The 18086-nt window shown below is 42.4% G+C and overlaps 5 non-coding genes across 5 annotated transcripts; all 5 read right to left on the minus strand.

The window, feature by feature from the left end:
- Positions 1-2328: 2328 nt before the first annotated feature.
- LOC148118037 (small nucleolar RNA SNORD109A) lies at positions 2329-2393 on the minus strand. Its single transcript, XR_015736536.1, has one exon. It is a non-coding gene; the product is annotated as a small nucleolar RNA SNORD109A (small nucleolar RNA).
- A 3469-nt stretch (positions 2394-5862) lies between these two features.
- On the minus strand, positions 5863-5927 carry LOC148118038 (small nucleolar RNA SNORD109A). The gene has a single exon (XR_015736537.1). It is a non-coding gene; the product is annotated as a small nucleolar RNA SNORD109A (small nucleolar RNA).
- A 3497-nt stretch (positions 5928-9424) lies between these two features.
- LOC148118039 (small nucleolar RNA SNORD109A) lies at positions 9425-9489 on the minus strand. The gene has a single exon (XR_015736538.1). It is a non-coding gene; the product is annotated as a small nucleolar RNA SNORD109A (small nucleolar RNA).
- Positions 9490-13000: 3511 nt separating this feature from the next.
- On the minus strand, positions 13001-13065 carry LOC148118040 (small nucleolar RNA SNORD109A). The gene has a single exon (XR_015736539.1). It is a non-coding gene; the product is annotated as a small nucleolar RNA SNORD109A (small nucleolar RNA).
- Positions 13066-16548: 3483 nt separating this feature from the next.
- LOC148118041 (small nucleolar RNA SNORD109A) lies at positions 16549-16613 on the minus strand. The gene has a single exon (XR_015736540.1). It is a non-coding gene; the product is annotated as a small nucleolar RNA SNORD109A (small nucleolar RNA).
- Between the last annotated feature and the right edge of the window lie 1473 nt (positions 16614-18086).

Raw genomic sequence — 18086 nt, forward strand, 5'->3', positions numbered from 1 at the left:
TCAGGAAGAGGACTGCCCCAAAGGGGTGGAAAGAAGTGCTGGGTGAATGGAGGTCAGGTGAAAAACCCTTGGATCATGAGGTGCTTGAAAAGTGAGCATCTTACATGTACCATCCTTCCAAAGGATTGAAACTGACGGTGGTTTGAACAGACAGTTTTGAATACCCTTCACACAAAAGAGGTCAGTCAATTGATACGTATGCAGTCGATGGTAATGTTTCTTTACCTTTTCACCAGCTGGAGAGGGGCATTCCCCAAAGAGACCTAATATGTCAAAGGACTGCAGAGTGATAGACTTGAGGATATGGGCAGGACCAAACCATAATGGTCAGGAGAGTATCATCTTAGAAATTAGAGTTTGAGCAGTCACGAAGTCAAAGATGCTGACTTTTAGAAATGCCCAGTGTTAGCAAAAATCAGTGAGTCCAAAGACAGAGACTCAGTGCTTACCTTTTCTGCACAAAGAATAGGACGATCTCTGGCTTTCTGTCCTGTAACAGTAGAGAAATAAGAGTTATCAGGGATGCTAAGTTCTCCGCACAACACTGTCTGCTTCGCCTTATGCGGAGTACCTATCAAACTCAACCTTTCCAACCAACATTTACCTGTTTATTCCTTCCTGTAGTTTTGCTTGTCTTATCATGACCCTTTCAATCCTGTTTGCTTCTACTAATGCTGCCAGTCTCTGTCCTTTAGACCATAACCTAAGTGGAAACAATTGTTTTGCCTTTGATATACTCGTGGCAGATGGACAGTAGCATGGGGAGGACATGGCACATATGGCTCCCACTCATTTGTCCTGACATCTTCTCTTCCACTTCTCCTAGCACACGGTATCTGCTTCACGAAGCATGAGGTCTAACAGTACCTATGAGGCTGCTTTCATATCTTTAAGAAGACATGGCCGAGCAAACATTTCCCTTGATGCGTATCATCCTCTGGTTCCTCCTGTGAAAAAGGTTTTCACCCTAGCACCGCGATGGCGTTATGGAATGAGGGATGAAACAGAGACATCCATCCAAAAGTAGACAATGTCTGGACTTTAGGCACTCCACTTAATCCCAAGAAAGGGAGCAGCTTTGAAAATGTAATGTTTGCAAGACTTATTTCTCTGAAGGATAGGAAATGACAACATTAACTAAACTGGTGGATGGCAATCATCCATTCCTTTCCTAAGTTCTGTTTCCGAATGATGTATATCATTTCAAGAGAAGGAGGTGTTCTCCATTCGAATTCCCTTCCCATGTACAGTGTTGGTGATCGTAGACAATCCCTTGATCTTTTCTGAAACCTAGGGATTTTCTTTCATCGTGTGTGTGTGTGTGTGTGTGTGTGTGTGTGTGTGTGTGTGTGTGTGTTATATGAAGCCTACCTCTGAATCATTTTCTGCTAGATGGGAATTGGGTGCTGAGTGAAGTATTTGCCTTCCCCCCCTGTTCCATGTAAAAACTTCAGGTGTCTGCTGCATTCTTTACGCTCCTCGTGGGCATGCTTCCCATTTCTTTCCCCAGCTGATTGGTTTGGAGGCCTGGCTGGAAGTGAAACACTTGATGGACGTTGGAATTGTGTCTATGTGACAACCATACTCTTTGTGAATCTCTCAGCATGCAAATAGATCCAAACAATGTAAACAACGTGAAGGTCCCAACCTTTACAGAGGAGGCTGGTAAAAAGGCAGATTTGAACTGGACTTTATCAGAAGGTTCTCTCAGTTTTGAATGAGAAATTATGACAGAAAGAGAGGATCGCTGAGAATATCCAGATCTGAAAAGCAACTGGCTATGGTGACTGCTGTGTGATATGACCATTGACATGAAGAATTGATGCACCATGCAGGATTATGATCTATTCAGAGACAACAAAGAGAAAAGGAATGACTCTCTCAACATGGGAAAGCATCAGGCATTGCTGCCTACATTGGGAAAGGCACAGGAATTCAAAAGGTCTCCAAATTTTGCAGTCAGGGTGGGCACGAGTCCTGCCATCTCTTCTTGCCCTCATCCCATTGTATATTTATGGCCAATTCATCAGAGAGGATCATTGAGATTCTCTGTAATGAATTCACCGCTTCCAACTCTTTTGAGTCTTTCTTTCAGGCATGTAACAGCCCATACCTTCAACTCAATGTACCCTCTAGGGTCTAGTACAGTGCTTCTCAGAGGCAGAATATGGCCGCAAAGAGCTGGAGAGATGGCGCAGACAGCAAACTGCTCATCTCTCAAAATTTAGGAGATCAAAGCCCGTCTGCACTCTAACTGTCTTCCCTTAAAATGCAAGAGTGCTAGCCATGTTCTGGAAGCATCATGGTGGTCAAGATGGCCACTTCTCTGGACCTCAGAGGGGTTATGTGTGAGTCAATCAACGTCCTCAGAAACCTGTTGTCATCATCGATCCAGAGAAGGCAGCTTTTGACACATGAGCATTCCCAGTGACACTGGAAAGCAGTGAGAGATAGACTCTTTGGCTTTGAAGAGGAAGATCAGCATTGTGCAGCAGGCTTCTTTCTCAGGATCTCAACTGAGGTCAAGCATCAATGAGATCACAAAGACATTTTCTCCTATACTTTAGAGCCCATTTGTCATCAACACATATCAACACTCTACTGTGCCACACGAACCAAAAAAGAAAGATAAACACATCAAGAATTTTGAGGAGTCGAATTTGATCTTGACAACTAGCTTCATGGACAAAAAGAAGAAAAGTATAAAATAAAATGCACCAAAAATATAGGAGTGTACTTCATATGTTTCAAAGGGCAAAACTGGTACTGGATTTCTTGATTATCTAGTCAAGGTGGAATGTTTTGATAGTTTTATATTCCTGCAACTTCAGTGTGTCTTCCTTATCATCATCATCATCATCATCATGATCATGATCATCATCATGATCATCCTCATCATCCTCATCCAACATCATCATCAATCATATGAACACCATCATCATTGTCTTATGCCTTATCCTCCTCCCTGTCTACCACACAATTCTTTCCTCAGTTTACCTTTATGGACATTGCAGTTATTCCCACAAGTTTCCAGGTTGCTTTCATCATGAAATTCTTATCCTAACAACCTCAACTTCATGGCTTTACCGTACTGTTATCATGAGAGGAAACGCAGCAGAACCAACAAAAAAGAGGCAGCTATCACCAATGAATTAAAATTCAATTTCATGTTTGTTATGGAGTGTTCTGTGTTTCTGTGGCTCTTGGGACACCATGCACTTTTATTTTCAGGAAAATCTGCAAAGGTTCCCCTTCAAATTTCATATTAGGTTACTATTATATAGGAGTCCAGATTGGTTCCACACATTCTTAATTTTCAGATTTTAGATCAAATGCTTTCTGCCAAACATATATGATCAACCTGCTATTTGCAGAGGCTCTCCATGAAATCAGACATGCTCAGATGCACCAGGAACCTGGAGATCTGACAAAAGAGTTGTGAACCTCACAGGGAGACATTTCTGATTCACACCAATTAAAGTCAGAATAGCACAACACTTCTCTCGCTTCTCGGTGCGCTAAGAAGCTACATTCAAGGGTGGACCCTGTTGCAATTCTCAGGAAGAGGACTGCCCCAAAGGGGTGGAAAGAAGTGCTGGGTGAATGGAGGTCAGGTGAAAAACCCTTGGATCATGAGGTGCTTGAAAAGTGAGCATCTTACATGTACCATCCTTCCAAAGGATTGAAACTGACGGTGGTTTGAACAGACAGTTTTGAATACCCTTCACACAAAAGACGTCAGTCAATTGATACGTATGCAGTCGATGGTAATGTTTCTTTACCTTTTCACCAGCTGGAGAGGGGCATTCCCCAAAGAGACCTAATATGTCAAAGGACTGCAGAGTGATAGACTTGAGGATATGGGCAGGACCAAAGACATAATGGTCAGGAGAGTATCATCTTAGAAATTAGAGTTTGAGCAGTCACGAAGTCAAAGATGCTGACTTTTAGAAATGCCCAGTGTTAGCAAAAATCAGTGAGTCCAAAGACAGAGACTCAGTGCTTACCTTTTCTGCACAAAGAATAGGACGATCTCTGGCTTTCTGTCCTGTAACAGTAGAGAAATAAGAGTTATCAGGGATGCTAAGTTCTCCGCACAACACTGTCTGCTTCGCCTTATGCGGAGTACCTATCAAACTCAACCTTTCCAACCAACATTTACCTGTTTATTCCTTCCTGTAGTTTTGCTTGTCTTATCATGACCCTTTCATTCCTGTTTGCTTCTACTAATGCTGCCAGTCTCTGTCCTTTAGACCATAACCTAAGTGGAAACAATTGTTTTGCCTTTGATATACTCGTGGCAGATGGACAGTAGCATGGGGAGGACATGGCACATATGGCTCCCACTCATTTGTCCTGACATCTTCTCTTCCACTTCTCCTAGCACACGGTATCTGCTTCACGAAGCATGAGGTCTAACAGTACCTATGAGGCTGCTTTCATATCTTTAAGAAGACATGGCCGAGCAAACATTTCCCTTGATGCGTATCATCCTCTGGTTCCTCCTGTGAAAAAGGTTTTCACCCTAGCACCGCGATGGCGTTATGGAATGAGGGATGAAACAGAGACATCCATCCAAAGGTAGACAATGTCTGGACTTTAGGCACTCCACTTAAGCCCAAGAAAGGGAGCAGCTTTGAAAATGTAATGTTTGCAAGACTTATTTCTCTGAAGGATAGGAAATGATAACATTAACTAAACTGGTGGATGGCAATCATCCATTCCTTTCCTAAGTTCTGTTTCCGAATGACGTATGTCATTTCAAGAGAAGGAGGTGTTCTCCATTCGAATTCCCTTCCCATGTACAGTGTTGGTGATCGTAGACAATCCCTTGATCTTTTCTGAAACCTAGGGATTTTCTTTCATCGTGTGTGTGTGTGTGTGTGTGTGTGTGTTATATGAAGCCTACCTCTGAATCATTTTCTGCTAGATGGGAATTGGGTGCTGAGTGAAGTATTTGCCTTCCCCCCCGTTCCATGTAAAAACTTCAGGTGTCTGCTGCATTCTTTACGCTCCTCGTGGGCATGCTTCCCATTTGTTTCCCCAGCTGATTGGTTTGGAGGCCTGGCTGGAAGTGAAACACTTGATGGACGTTGGAATTGTGTCTATGTGACAACCATACTCTTTGTGAATCTCTCAGCATGCAAATAGATCCAAACAATGTAAACGTGAAGGTCCCAACCTTTACAGAGGAGGCTGGTAAAAAGGCAGATTTGAACTGGACTTTATCAGAAGGTTCTCTCAGTTTTGAATGAGAAATTATGACAGAAAGAGAGGATCGCTGAGAATATCCAGATCTGAAAAGCAACTGGCTATGGTGACTGCTGTGTGATATGACCATTGACATGAAGAATTGATGCACCATGCAGGATTATGATCTATTCAGAGACAACAAAGAGAAAAGGAATGACTCTCTCAATATGGGAAAGCATCAGGCATTGCTGCCTACATTGGGAAAGGCACAGGAATTCAAAAGGTCTCCAAATTTTGCAGTCAGGGTGGGCACGAGTCCTGCCATCTCTTCTTGCCCTCATCCCATTGTATATTTATGGCCAATTCATCAGAGAGGATCATTGAGATTCTCTGTAATGAATTCACCGCTTCCAACTCTTTTGAGTCTTTCTTTCAGGCATGTAACAGCCCATACCTTCAACTCAATGTACCCTCTAGGGTCTAGTACAGTGCTTCTCAGAGGCAGAATATGGCCGCAAAGAGCTGGACAGATGTCGCAGACAGCAAACTGCTCATCTCTCAAAATTTAGGAGATCAAAGCCCGTCTGCACTCTAACTGTCTTCCCTTAAAATGCAAGAGTGCTAGCCATGTTCTGGAAGCATCATGGTGGTCAAGATGGCCACTTCTCTGGACCTCAGAGGGGTTATGTGTGAGTCAATCAACGTCCTCAGAAACCTGTTGTCATCATCGATCCAGAGAAGGCAGCTTTTGACACATGAGCATTCCCAGTGACACTGGAAAGCAGTGAGAGATAGACTCTTTGGCTTTGAAGAGGAAGATCAGCATTGTGCAGCAGGCTTCTTTCTCAGGATCTCAACTGAGGTCAAGCATCAATGAGATCACAAAGACATTTTCTCCTATACTTTAGAGCCCATTTGTCATCAACACATATCAACACTCTACTGTGCCACACGAACCAAAAAAGAAAGATAAACACATCAAGAATTTTGAGGAGTCGAATTTGATCTTGACAACTAGCTTCATGGACAAAAAGAAGAAAAGTATAAAATAAAATGCACCAAAAATATAGGAGTGTACTTCATATGTTTCAAAGGGCAAAACTGGTACTGGATTTCTTGATTATCTAGTCAAGATGGAAGGTTTTGATAGTTTTATATTCCTGCAACTTCAGTGTGTCTTCCTTATCATCATCATCATCATCATGATCATGATCATGATCATCATCATGATCATCCTCATCATCCTCATCCATCATCATCATCAATCATATGAACACCATCATCATTGTCTTATGCCTTATCCTCCTCCCTGTCTACCACACAATTCTTTCCTCAGTTTACCTTTATGGACATTGCAGTTATTCCCACAAGTTTCCAGGTTGCTTTCATCATGAAATTCTTATCCTAACAACCTCAACTTCATGGCTTTACCGTACTGTTATCATGAGAGGAAATGCAGCAGAACCAACAAAAAGAGGCAGCTATCACCATTGAATTAAAATTCAATTTCATGTTTGTTATGGAGTGTTCTGTGTTTCTGTGGCTCTTGGGACACCATGCACTTTTATTTTCAGGAAAATCTGCAAAGGTTCCCCTTCAAATTTCATATTAGGTTACTATTATATAGGAGTCCAGATTGGTTCCACACATTCTTAATTTTCAGATTTTAGATCAAATGCTTTCTGCCAAACATATATGATCAACCTGCTATTTGCAGAGGCTCTCCATGAAATCAGACATGCTCAGATGCACCAGGAACCTGGAGATCTGACAAAAGAGTTGTGAACCTCACAGGGAGACATTTCTGATTCACACCAATTAAAGTCAGAATAGCACAACACTTCTCTCGCTTCTCGGTGCGCTAAGAAGCTACATTCAAGGGTGGACCCTGTGGCAATTCTCAGGAAGAGGACTGCCCCAAAGGGGTGGAAAGAAGTGTTGGGTGAATGGAGGTCAGGTGAAAAACCCTTGGATCATGAGGTGCTTGAAAAGTGAGCATCTTACATGTACCATCCTTCCAAAGGATTGAAACTGACGGTGGTTTGAACAGACAGTTTTGAATACCCTTCACACAAAAGAGGTCAGTCAATTGATACGTATGCAGTCGATGGTAATGTTTCTTTACCTTTTCACCAGCTGGAGAGGGGCATTCCCCAAAGAGACCTAATATGTCAAAGGACTGCAGAGTGATAGACTTGAGGATATGGGCAGGACCAAAGACATAATGGTCAGGAGAGTATCATCTTAGAAATTAGAGTTTGAGCAGTCACGAAGTCAAAGATGCTGACTTTTAGAAATGCCCAGTGTTAGCAAAAATCAGTGAGTCCAAAGACAGAGACTCAGTGCTTACCTTTTCTGCACAAAGAATAGGACGATCTCTGGCTTTCTGTCCTGTAACAGTAGAGAAATAAGAGTTATCAGGGATGCTAAGTTCTCCGCACAACACTGTCTGCTTCGCCTTATGCGGAGTACCTATCAAACTCAACCTTTCCAACCAACATTTACCTGTTTATTCCTTCCTGTAGTTTTGCTTGTCTTATCATGACCCTTTCATTCCTGTTTGCTTCTACTAATGCTGCCAGTCTCTGTCCTTTAGACCATAACCTAAGTGGAAACAATTGTTTTGCCTTTGATATACTCGTGGCAGATGGACAGTAGCATGGGGAGGACATGGCACATATGGCTCCCACTCATTTGTCCTGACATCTTCTCTTCCACTTCTCCTAGCACACGGTATCTGCTTCACGAAGCATGAGGTCTAACAGTACCTATGAGGCTGCTTTCATATCTTTAAGAAGACATGGCCGAGCAAACATTTCCCTTGATGCGTATCATCCTCTGGTTCCTCCTGTGAAAAAGGTTTTCACCCTAGCACCGCGATGGCGTTATGGAATGAGGGATGAAACAGAGACATCCATCCAAAAGTAGACAATGTCTGGACTTTAGGCACTCCACTTAAGCCCAAGAAAGGGAGCAGCTTTGAAAATGTAATGTTTGCAAGACTTATTTCTCTGAAGGATAGGAAATGACAACATTAACTAAACTGGTGGATGGCAATCATCCATTCCTTTCCTAAGTTCTGTTTCCGAATGACGTATGTCATTTCAAGAGAAGGAGGTGTTCTCCATTCGAATTCCCTTCCCATGTACAGTGTTGGTGATCGTAGACAATCCCTTGATCTTTTCTGAAACCTAGGGATTTTCTTTCAGTGTGTGTGTGTGTGTGTGTGTGTGTGTGTGTGTGTGTGTGTGTGTGTGTGTTATATGAAGCCTACCTCTGAATCATTTTCTGCTAGATGGGAATTGGGTGCTGAGTGAAGTATTTGCCTTCCCCCCCTGTTCCATGTAAAAACTTCAGGTGTCTGCTGCATTCTTTACGCTCCTCATAGGCATGCTTCCCATTTCTTTCCCCAGCTGATTGGTTTGGAGGCCTGGCTGGAAGTGAAACACTTGATGGACGTTGGAATTGTGTCTATGTGACAACCATACTCTTTGTGAATCTCTCAGCATGCAAATAGATCCAAACAATGTAAACAACGTGAAGGTCCCAACCTTTACAGAGGAGGCTGGTAAAAAGGCAGATTTGAACTGGACTTTATCAGAAGGTTCTCTCAGTTTTGAATGAGAAATTATGACAGAAAGAGAGGATCGCTGAGAATATCCAGATCTGAAAAGCAACTGGCTATGGTGACTGCTGTGTGATATGACCATTGACATGAAGAATTGATGCACCATGCAGGATTATGATCTATTCAGAGACAACAAAGAGAAAAGGAATGACTCTCTCAATATGGGAAAGCATCAGGCATTGCTGCCTACATTGGGAAAGGCACAGGAATTCAAAAGGTCTCCAAATTTTGCAGTCAGGGTGGGCACGAGTCCTGCCATCTCTTCTTGCCCTCATCCCATTGTATATTTATGGCCAATTCATCAGAGAGGATCATTGAGATTCTCTGTAATGAATTCACCGCTTCCAACTCTTTTGAGTCTTTCTTTCAGGCATGTAACAGCCCATACCTTCAACTCAATGTACCCTCTAGGGTCTAGTACAGTGCTTCTCAGAGGCAGAATATGGCCGCAAAGAGCTGGACAGATGTCGCAGACAGCAAACTGCTCATCTCTCAAAATTTAGGAGATCAAAGCCCGTCTGCACTCTAACTGTCTTCCATTAAAATGCAAGAGTGCTAGCCATGTTCTGGAAGCATCATGGTGGTCAAGATGGCCACTTCTCTGGACCTCAGAGGGGTTATGTGTGAGTCAATCAACGTCCTCAGAAACCTGTTGTCATCATCGATCCAGAGAAGGCAGCTTTTGACACATGAGCATTCCCAGTGACACTGGAAAGCAGTGAGAGATAGACTCTTTGGCTTTGAAGAGGAAGATCAGCATTGTGCAGCAGGCTTCTTTCTCAGGATCTCAACTGAGGTCAAGCATCAATGAGATCACAAAGACATTTTCTCCTATACTTTAGAGCCCATTTGTCATCAACACATATCAACACTCTACTGTGCCACACGAACCAAAAAAGAAAGATAAACACATCAAGAATTTTGAGGAGTCGAATTTGATGTTGACAACTAGCTTCATGGACAAAAAGAAGAAAAGTATAAAATAAAATGCACCAAAAATATAGGAGTGTACTTCATATGTTTCAAAGGGCAAAACTGGTACTGGATTTCTTGATTATCTAGTCAAGGTGGAAGGTTTTGATAGTTTTATATTCCTGCAACTTCAGTGTGTCTTCCTTATCATCACCATCATCATCATCATCATGATCATGATCATCATCATGATCATCCTCATCATCCTCATCCTCATCCATCATCATCATCAATCATATGAACACCATCATCATTGTCTTATGCCTTATCCTCCTCCCTGTCTACCACACAATTCTTTCCTCAGTTTACCTTTATGGACATTGCAGTTATTCCCACAAGTTTCCAGGTTGCTTTCATCATGAAATTCTTATCCTAACAACCTCAACTTCATGACTTTACCGTACTGTTATCATGAGAGGAAACGCAGCAGAACCAACAAAAAGAGGCAGCTATCACCAATGAATTAAAATTCAATTTCATGTTTGTTATGGAGTGTTCTGTGTTTCTGTGTCTCTTGGGACACCATGCACTTTTATTTTCAGGAAAATCTGCAAAGGTTCCCCTTCAAATTTCATATTAGGTTACTATTATATAGGAGTCCAGATTGGTTCCACACATTCTTAATTTTCAGATTTTAGATCAAATGCTTTCTGCCAAACATATATGATCAACCTGCTATTTGCAGAGGCTCTCCATGAAATCAGACATGCTCAGATGCACCAGGAACCTGGAGATCTGACAAAAGAGTTGTGAACCTCACAGGGAGACATTTCTGATTCACACCAATTAAAGTCAGAATAGCACAACACTTCTCTCGCTTCTCGGTGCGCTAAGAAGCTACATTCAAGGGTGGACCCTGTTGCAGTTCTCAGGAAGAGGACTGCCCCAAAGGGGTGGAAAGAAGTGTTGGGTGAATGGAGGTCAGGTGAAAAACCCTTGGATCATGAGGTGCTTGAAAAGTGAGCATCTTACATGTACCATCCTTCCAAAGGATTGAAACTGACGGTGGTTTGAACAGACAGTTTTGAATACCCTTCACACAAAAGAGGTCAGTCAATTGATACGTATGCAGTCGATGGTAATGTTTCTTTACCTTTTCACCAGCTGGAGAGGGGCATTCCCCAAAGAGACCTAATATGTCAAAGGACTGCAGAGTGATAGACTTGAGGATATGGGCAGGACCAAAGACATAATGGTCAGGAGAGTATCATCTTAGAAATTAGAGTTTGAGCAGTCACGAAGTCAAAGATGCTGACTTTTAGAAATGCCCAGTGTTAGCAAAAATCAGTGAGTCCAAAGACAGAGACTCAGTGCTTACCTTTTCTGCACAAAGAATAGGACGATCTCTGGCTTTCTGTCCTGTAACAGTAGAGAAATAAGAGTTATCAGGGATGCTAAGTTCTCCGCACAACACTGTCTGCTTCGCCTTATGCGGAGTACCTAGCAAACTCAACCTTTCCAACCAACATTTACCTGTTTATTCCTTCCTGTAGTTTTGCTTGTCTTATCATGACCCTTTCACTCCTGTTTGCTTCTACTAACGCTGCCAGTCTCTGTCCTTTAGACCATAACCTAAGTGGAAACAATTGTTTTCCCTTTGATATACTCGTGGCAGATGGACAGTAGCATGGGGAGGACATGGCACATATGGCACCCACTCATTTGTCCTGACATCTTCTCTTCCACTTCTCCTAGCACACGGTATCTGCTTCACGAAGCATGAGGTCTAACAGTACCTATGAGGCTGCTTTCATATCTTTAAGAAGACATGGCCGAGCAAACATTTCCCTTGATGTGTATCATCCTCTGGTTCCTCCTGTGAAAAAGGTTTTCACCCTAGCACCGCGATGGCGTTATGGAATGAGGGATGAAACAGAGACATCCATCCAAAAGTAGACAATGTCTGGACTTTAGGCACTCCACTTAATCCCAAGAAAGGGAGCAGCTTTGAAAATGTAATGTTTGCAAGACTTATTTCTCTGAAGGATAGGAAATGACAACATTAACTAAACTGGTGGATGGCAATCATCCATTCCTTTCCTAAGTTCTGTTTCCGAATGACGTATGTCATTTCAAGAGAAGGAGGTGTTCTCCATTCGAATTCCCTTCCCATATACAGTGTTGGTGATCGTAGACAATCCCTTGATCTTTTCTGAAACCTAGGGATTTTCTTTCATCGTGTGTGTATGTGTGTGTGTGTGTGTGTGTGTGTGTGTGTGTGTGTGTGTGTGTGTGTTATATGAAGCCTACCTCTGAATCATTTTCTGCTAGATGGGAATTGGGTACTGAGTGAAGTATTTGTCTTCCCCCCCTGTTCCATGTAAAAACTTCAGGTGTCTGCTGCATTCTTTACGCTCCTCGTGTGCATGCTTCCCATTTGTTTCCCCAGCTGATTGGTTTGGAGGCCTGGCTGGAAGTGAAACACTTGATGGACGTTGGAATTGTGTCTATGTGACAACCATACTCTTTGTGAATCTCTCAGCATGCAAATAGATCCAAACAATGTAAACAACGTGAAGGTCCCAACCTTTACAGAGGAGACTGGTAAAAAGGCAGATTTGAACTGGACTTTATCAGAAGGTTCTCTCAGTTTTGAATGAGAAATTATGACAGAAAGAGAGGATCGCTGAGAATATCCAGATCTGAAAAGCAACTGGCTATGGTGACTGCTGTGTGATATGACCATTGACATGAAGAATTGATGCACCATGCAGGATTATGATCTATTCAGAGACAACAAAGAGAAAAGGAATGACTCTCTCAATATGGGAAAGCATCAGGCATTGCTGCCTACATTGGGAAAGGCACAGGAATTCAAAAGGTCTCCAAATTTTGCAGTCAGGGTGGGCACGAGTCCTGCCATCTCTTCTTGCCCTCATCCCATTGTATATTTATGGCCAATTCATCAGAGAGGATCATTGAGATTCTCTGTAATGAATTCACCGCTTCCAACTCTTTTGAGTCTTTCTTTCAGGCATGTAACAGCCCATACCTTCAACTCAATGTACCCTCTAGGGTCTAGTACAGTGCTTCTCAGAGGCAGAATATGGCCGCAAAGAGCTGGAGAGATGGCACAGACAGCAAACTGCTCATCTCTCAAAATTTAGGAGATCAAAGCCCGTCTGCACTCTAACTGTCTTCCATTAAAATGCAAGAGTGCTAGCCATGTTCTGGAAGCATCATGGTGGTCAAGATGGCCACTTCTCTGGACCTCAGAGGGGTTATGTGTGAGTCAATCAACGTCCTCAGAAACCTGTTGTCATCATCGATCCAGAGAAGGCAGCTTTTGACACATGAGCATTCCCAGTGACACTGGAAAGCAGTGAGAGATAGACTCTTTGGCTTTGAAGAGGAAGATCAGCATTGTGCAGCAGGCTTCTTTCTCAGGATCTCAACTGAGGTCAAGCATCAATGAGATCACAAAGACATTTTCTCCTATACTTTAGAGCCCATTTGTCATCAACACATATCAACACTCTACTGTGCCACACGAACCAAAAAAGAAAGATAAACACATCAAGAATTTTGAGGAGTCGAATTTGATCTTGACAACTAGCTTCATGGACAAAAAGAAGAAAAGTATAAAATAAAATGCACCAAAAATATAGGAGTGTACTTCATATGTTTCAAAGGGCAAAACTGGTACTGGATTTCTTGATTATCTAGTCAAGGTGGAAGGTTTTGATAGTTTTATATTCCTGCAACTTCAGTGTGTCTTCCTTATCATCACCATCATCATCATCATCATGATCATGATCATCATCATGATCATCCTCATCATCCTCATCCTCATCCATCATCATCATCAATCATATGAACACCATCATCATTGTCTTATGCCTTATCCTCCTCCCTGTCTACCACACAATTCTTTCCTCAGTTTACCTTTATGGACATTGCAGTTATTCCCACAAGTTTCCAGGTTGCTTTCATCATGAAATTCTTATCCTAACAACCTCAACTTCATGGCTTTACCGTACTGTTATCATGAGAGGAAACGCAGCAGAACCAACAAAAAGAGGCAGCTATCACCAATGAATTAAAATTCAATTTCATGTTTGTTATGGAGTGTTCTGTGTGTCTGTGTCTCTTGGGACACCATGCACTTTTATTTTCAGGAAAATCTGCAAAGGTTCCCCTTCAAATTTCATATTAGGTTACTATTATATAGGAGTCCAGATTGGTTCCACACATTCTTATTTTTCAGATTTTAGATCAAATGCTTTCTGCCAAACATATATGATCAACCTGCTATTTGCAGAGGCTCTCCATGAAATCAGACATGCTCAGATGCACCAGGAACCTGGAGATCTGACAAAAGAGTTGTGAACCTCACAGGGAGACATTTCTGATTCACACCAATTAAAGTCAGAATAGCACAACACTTCTCTCGCTTCTCGGTGCGCTAAGAAGCTACATTCAAGGGTGGACCCTGTTGCAATTCTCAGGAAGAGGACTGCCCCAAAGGGGTGGAAAGAAGTGCTGGGTGAATGGAGGTCAGGTGAAAAACCCTTGGATCATGAGGTGCTTGAAAAGTGAGCATCTTACATGTACCATCCTTCCAAAGGATTGAAACTGACGGTGGTTTGAACAGACAGTTTTGAATACCCTTCACACAAAAGAGGTCAGTCAATTGATACGTATGCAGTCGATGGCAATGTTTCTTTACCTTTTCACCAGCTGGAGAGGGGCATTCCCCAAAGAGACCTAATATGTCAAAGGACTGCAGAGTGATAGACTTGAGGATATGGGCAGGACCAAAGACATAATGGTCAGGAGAGTATCATCTTAGAAATTAGAGTTTGAGCAGTCACGAAGTCAAAGATGCTGACTTTTAGAAATGCCCAGTGTTAGCAAAAATCAGTGAGTCCAAAGACAGAGACTCAGTGCTTACCTTTTCTGCACAAAGAATAGGACGATCTCTGGCTTTCTGTCCTGTAACAGTAGAGAAATAAGAGTTATCAGGGATGCTAAGTTCTCCGCACAACACTGTCTGCTTTGCCTTATGTGGAGTACCTAGCAAACTCAACCTTTCCAACCAACATTTACCTGTTTATTCCTTCCTGTAGTTTTGCTTGTCTTATCATGACCCTTTCATTCCTGTTTGCTTCTACTAATGCTGCCAGTCTCTGTCCTTTAGACCATAACCTAAGTGGAAACAATTGTTTTGCCTTTGATATACTCGTGGCAGATGGACAGTAGCATGGGGAGGACATGGCACATATGGCTCCCACTCATTTGTCCTGACATCTTCTCTTCCACTTCTCCTAGCACACGGTATCTGCTTCACGAAGCATGAGGTCTAACAGTACCTATGAGGCTGCTTTCATATCTTTAAGAAGACATGGCCGAGCAAACATTTCCCTTGATGCGTATCATCCTCTGGTTCCTCCTGTGAAAAAGGTTTTCACCCTAGCACCGCGATGGCGTTATGGAATGAGGGATGAAACAGAGACATCCATCCAAAAGTAGACAATGTCTGGACTTTAGGCACTCCACTTAAGCCCAAGAAAGGGAGCAGCTTTGAAAATGTAATGTTTGCAAGACTTATTTCTCTGAAGGATAGGAAATGACAACATTAACTAAACTGGTGGATGGCAATCATCCATTCCTTTCCTAAGTTCTGTTTCCGAATGACGTATGTCATTTCAAGAGAAGGAGGTGTTCTCCATTCGAATTCCCTTCCCATGTACAGTGTTGGTGATCGTAGACAATCCCTTGATCTTTTCTGAAACCTAGGGATTTTCTTTCATCGTGTGTGTGTGTGTGTGTGTGTGTGTGTGTGTGTTATATGAAGCCTACCTCTGAATCATTTTCTGCTAGATGGGAATTGGGTGCTGAGTGAAGTATTTGCCTTCCCCCCCTGTTCCATGTAAAAACTTCAGGTGTCTGCTGCATTCTTTACGCTCCTCGTGGGCATGCTTCCCATTTCTTTCCCCAGCTGATTGGTTTGGAGGCCTGGTTGGAACTGAAACACTTGATGGACGTTGGAATTGTGTCTATGTGACAACCATACCCTTTGTGAATCTCTCAGCATGCAAATAGATCCAAACAATGTAAACAACGTGAAGGTCCCAACCTTTACAGAGGAGGCTGGTAAAAAGGCAGATTTGAACTGGACTTTATCAGAAGGTTCTCTCAGTTTTGAATGAGAAATTATGACAGAAAGAGAGGATCGCTGAGAATATCCAGATCTGAAAAGCAACTGGCTATGGTGACTGCTGTGTGATATGACCATTGACATGAAGAATTGATGCACCATGCAGGATTATGATCTATTCAGAGACAACAAAGAGAAAAGGAATGACTCTCTCAATATGGGAAAGCATCAGGCATTGCTGCCTACATTGGGAAAGGCACAGGAATTCAAAAGGTCTCCAAATTTTGCAGTCAGGGTGGGCACGAGTCCTGCCATCTCTTCTTGCCCTCATCCCATTGTATATTTATGGCCAATTCATCAGAGAGGATCATTGAGATTCTCTGTAATGAATTCACCGCTTTCAACTCTTTTGAGTCTTTCTTTCAGGCATGTAACAGCCCATACCTTCAACTCAATGTACCCTCTAGGGTCTAGTACAGTGCTTCTCAGAGGCAGAATATGGCCGCAAAGAGCTGGACAGATGTCGCAGACTGCAAACTGCTCATCTCTCAAAATTTAGGAGATCAAAGCCCGTCTGCACTCTGTCTTCCATTAAAATGCAAGAGTGTTAGCCATGTTCTGGAAGCATCATGGTGGTCAAGATGGCCACTTCTCTGGACCTCAGAGGGGTTATGTGTGAGTCAATCAACGTCCTCAGAAACCTGTTGTCATCATCGATCCAGAGAAGGCAGCTTTTGACACATGAGCATTCCCAGTGACACTGGAAAGCAGTGAGAGATAGACTCTTTGGCTTTGAAGAGGAAGATCAGCATTGTGCAGCAGGCTTCTTTCTCAGGATCTCAACTGAGGTCAAGCATCAATGAGATCACAAAGACATTTTCTCCTATACTTTAGAGCCCATTTGTCATCAACACATATCAACACTCTACTGTGCCACACGAACCAAAAAAGAAAGATAAACACATCAAGAATTTTGAGGAGTCGAATTTGATCTTGACAACTAGCTTCATGGACAAAAAGAAGAAAAGTATAAAATAAAATGCACCAAAAATATAGGAGTGTACTTCATATGTTTCAAAGGGCAAAACTGGTACTGGATTTCTTGATTATCTAGTCAAGGTGGAAGGTTTTGATAGTTTTATATTCCTGCAACTTCAGTGTGTCTTCCTTATTATCACTATCATCATCATAATCATGATCATGATCATCATCATGATCATCCTCATCATCCTCATCCATCATCATCATCAATCATATGAACACCATCATCATTGTCTTATGCCTTATCCTCCTCCCTGTCTACCACACAATTCTTTCCTCAGTTTACCTTTATGGACATTGCAGTTATTCCCACAAGTTTCCAGGTTGCTTTCATCATGAAATTCTTATCCTAACAACCTCAACTTCATGGCTTTACCGTACTGTTATCATGAGAGGAAACGCAGCAGAACCAACAAAAAGAGGCAGCTATCACCAATGAATTAAAATTCAATTTCATGTTTGTTATGGAGTGTTCTGTGTTTCTGTGTCTCTTGGGACACCATGCACTTTTATTTTCAGGAAAATCTGCAAAGGTTCCCCTTCAAATTTCATATTAGGTTACTATTATATAGGAGTCCAGATTGGTTCCACACATTCTTAATTTTCAGATTTTAGATCAAATGCTTTCTGCCAAACATATATGATCAACCTGCTATTTGCAGAGGCTCTCCATGAAATCAGACATGCTCAGATGCACCAGGAACCTGGAGATCTGACAAAAGAGTTGTGAACCTCACAGGGAGACATTTCTGATTCACACCAATTAAAGTCAGAATAGCACAACACTTCTCTCGCTTCTCGGTGCGCTAAGAAGCTACATTCAAGGGTGGACCCTGTTGCAATTCTCAGGAAGAGGACTGCCCCAAAGGGGTGGAAAGAAGTGCTGGGTGAATGGAGGTCAGGTGAAAAACCCTTGGATCATGAGGTGCTTGAAAAGTGAGCATCTTACATGTACCATCCTTCCAAAGGATTGAAACTGACGGTGGTTTGAACAGACAGTTTTGAATACCCTTCACACAAAAGAGGTCAGTCAATTGATACGTATGCAGTCGATGGTAATGTTTCTTTACCTTTTCACCAGCTGGAGAGGGGCATTCCCCAAAGAGACCTAATATGTCAAAGGACTGCAGAGTGATAGACTTGAGGATATGG

Source organism: Myodes glareolus, chromosome 24 (genome assembly GCF_982192425.1).
Source record: "Myodes glareolus chromosome 24, mMyoGla1.1, whole genome shotgun sequence".
Lineage (NCBI taxonomy): Eukaryota > Metazoa > Chordata > Mammalia > Rodentia > Cricetidae > Myodes > Myodes glareolus.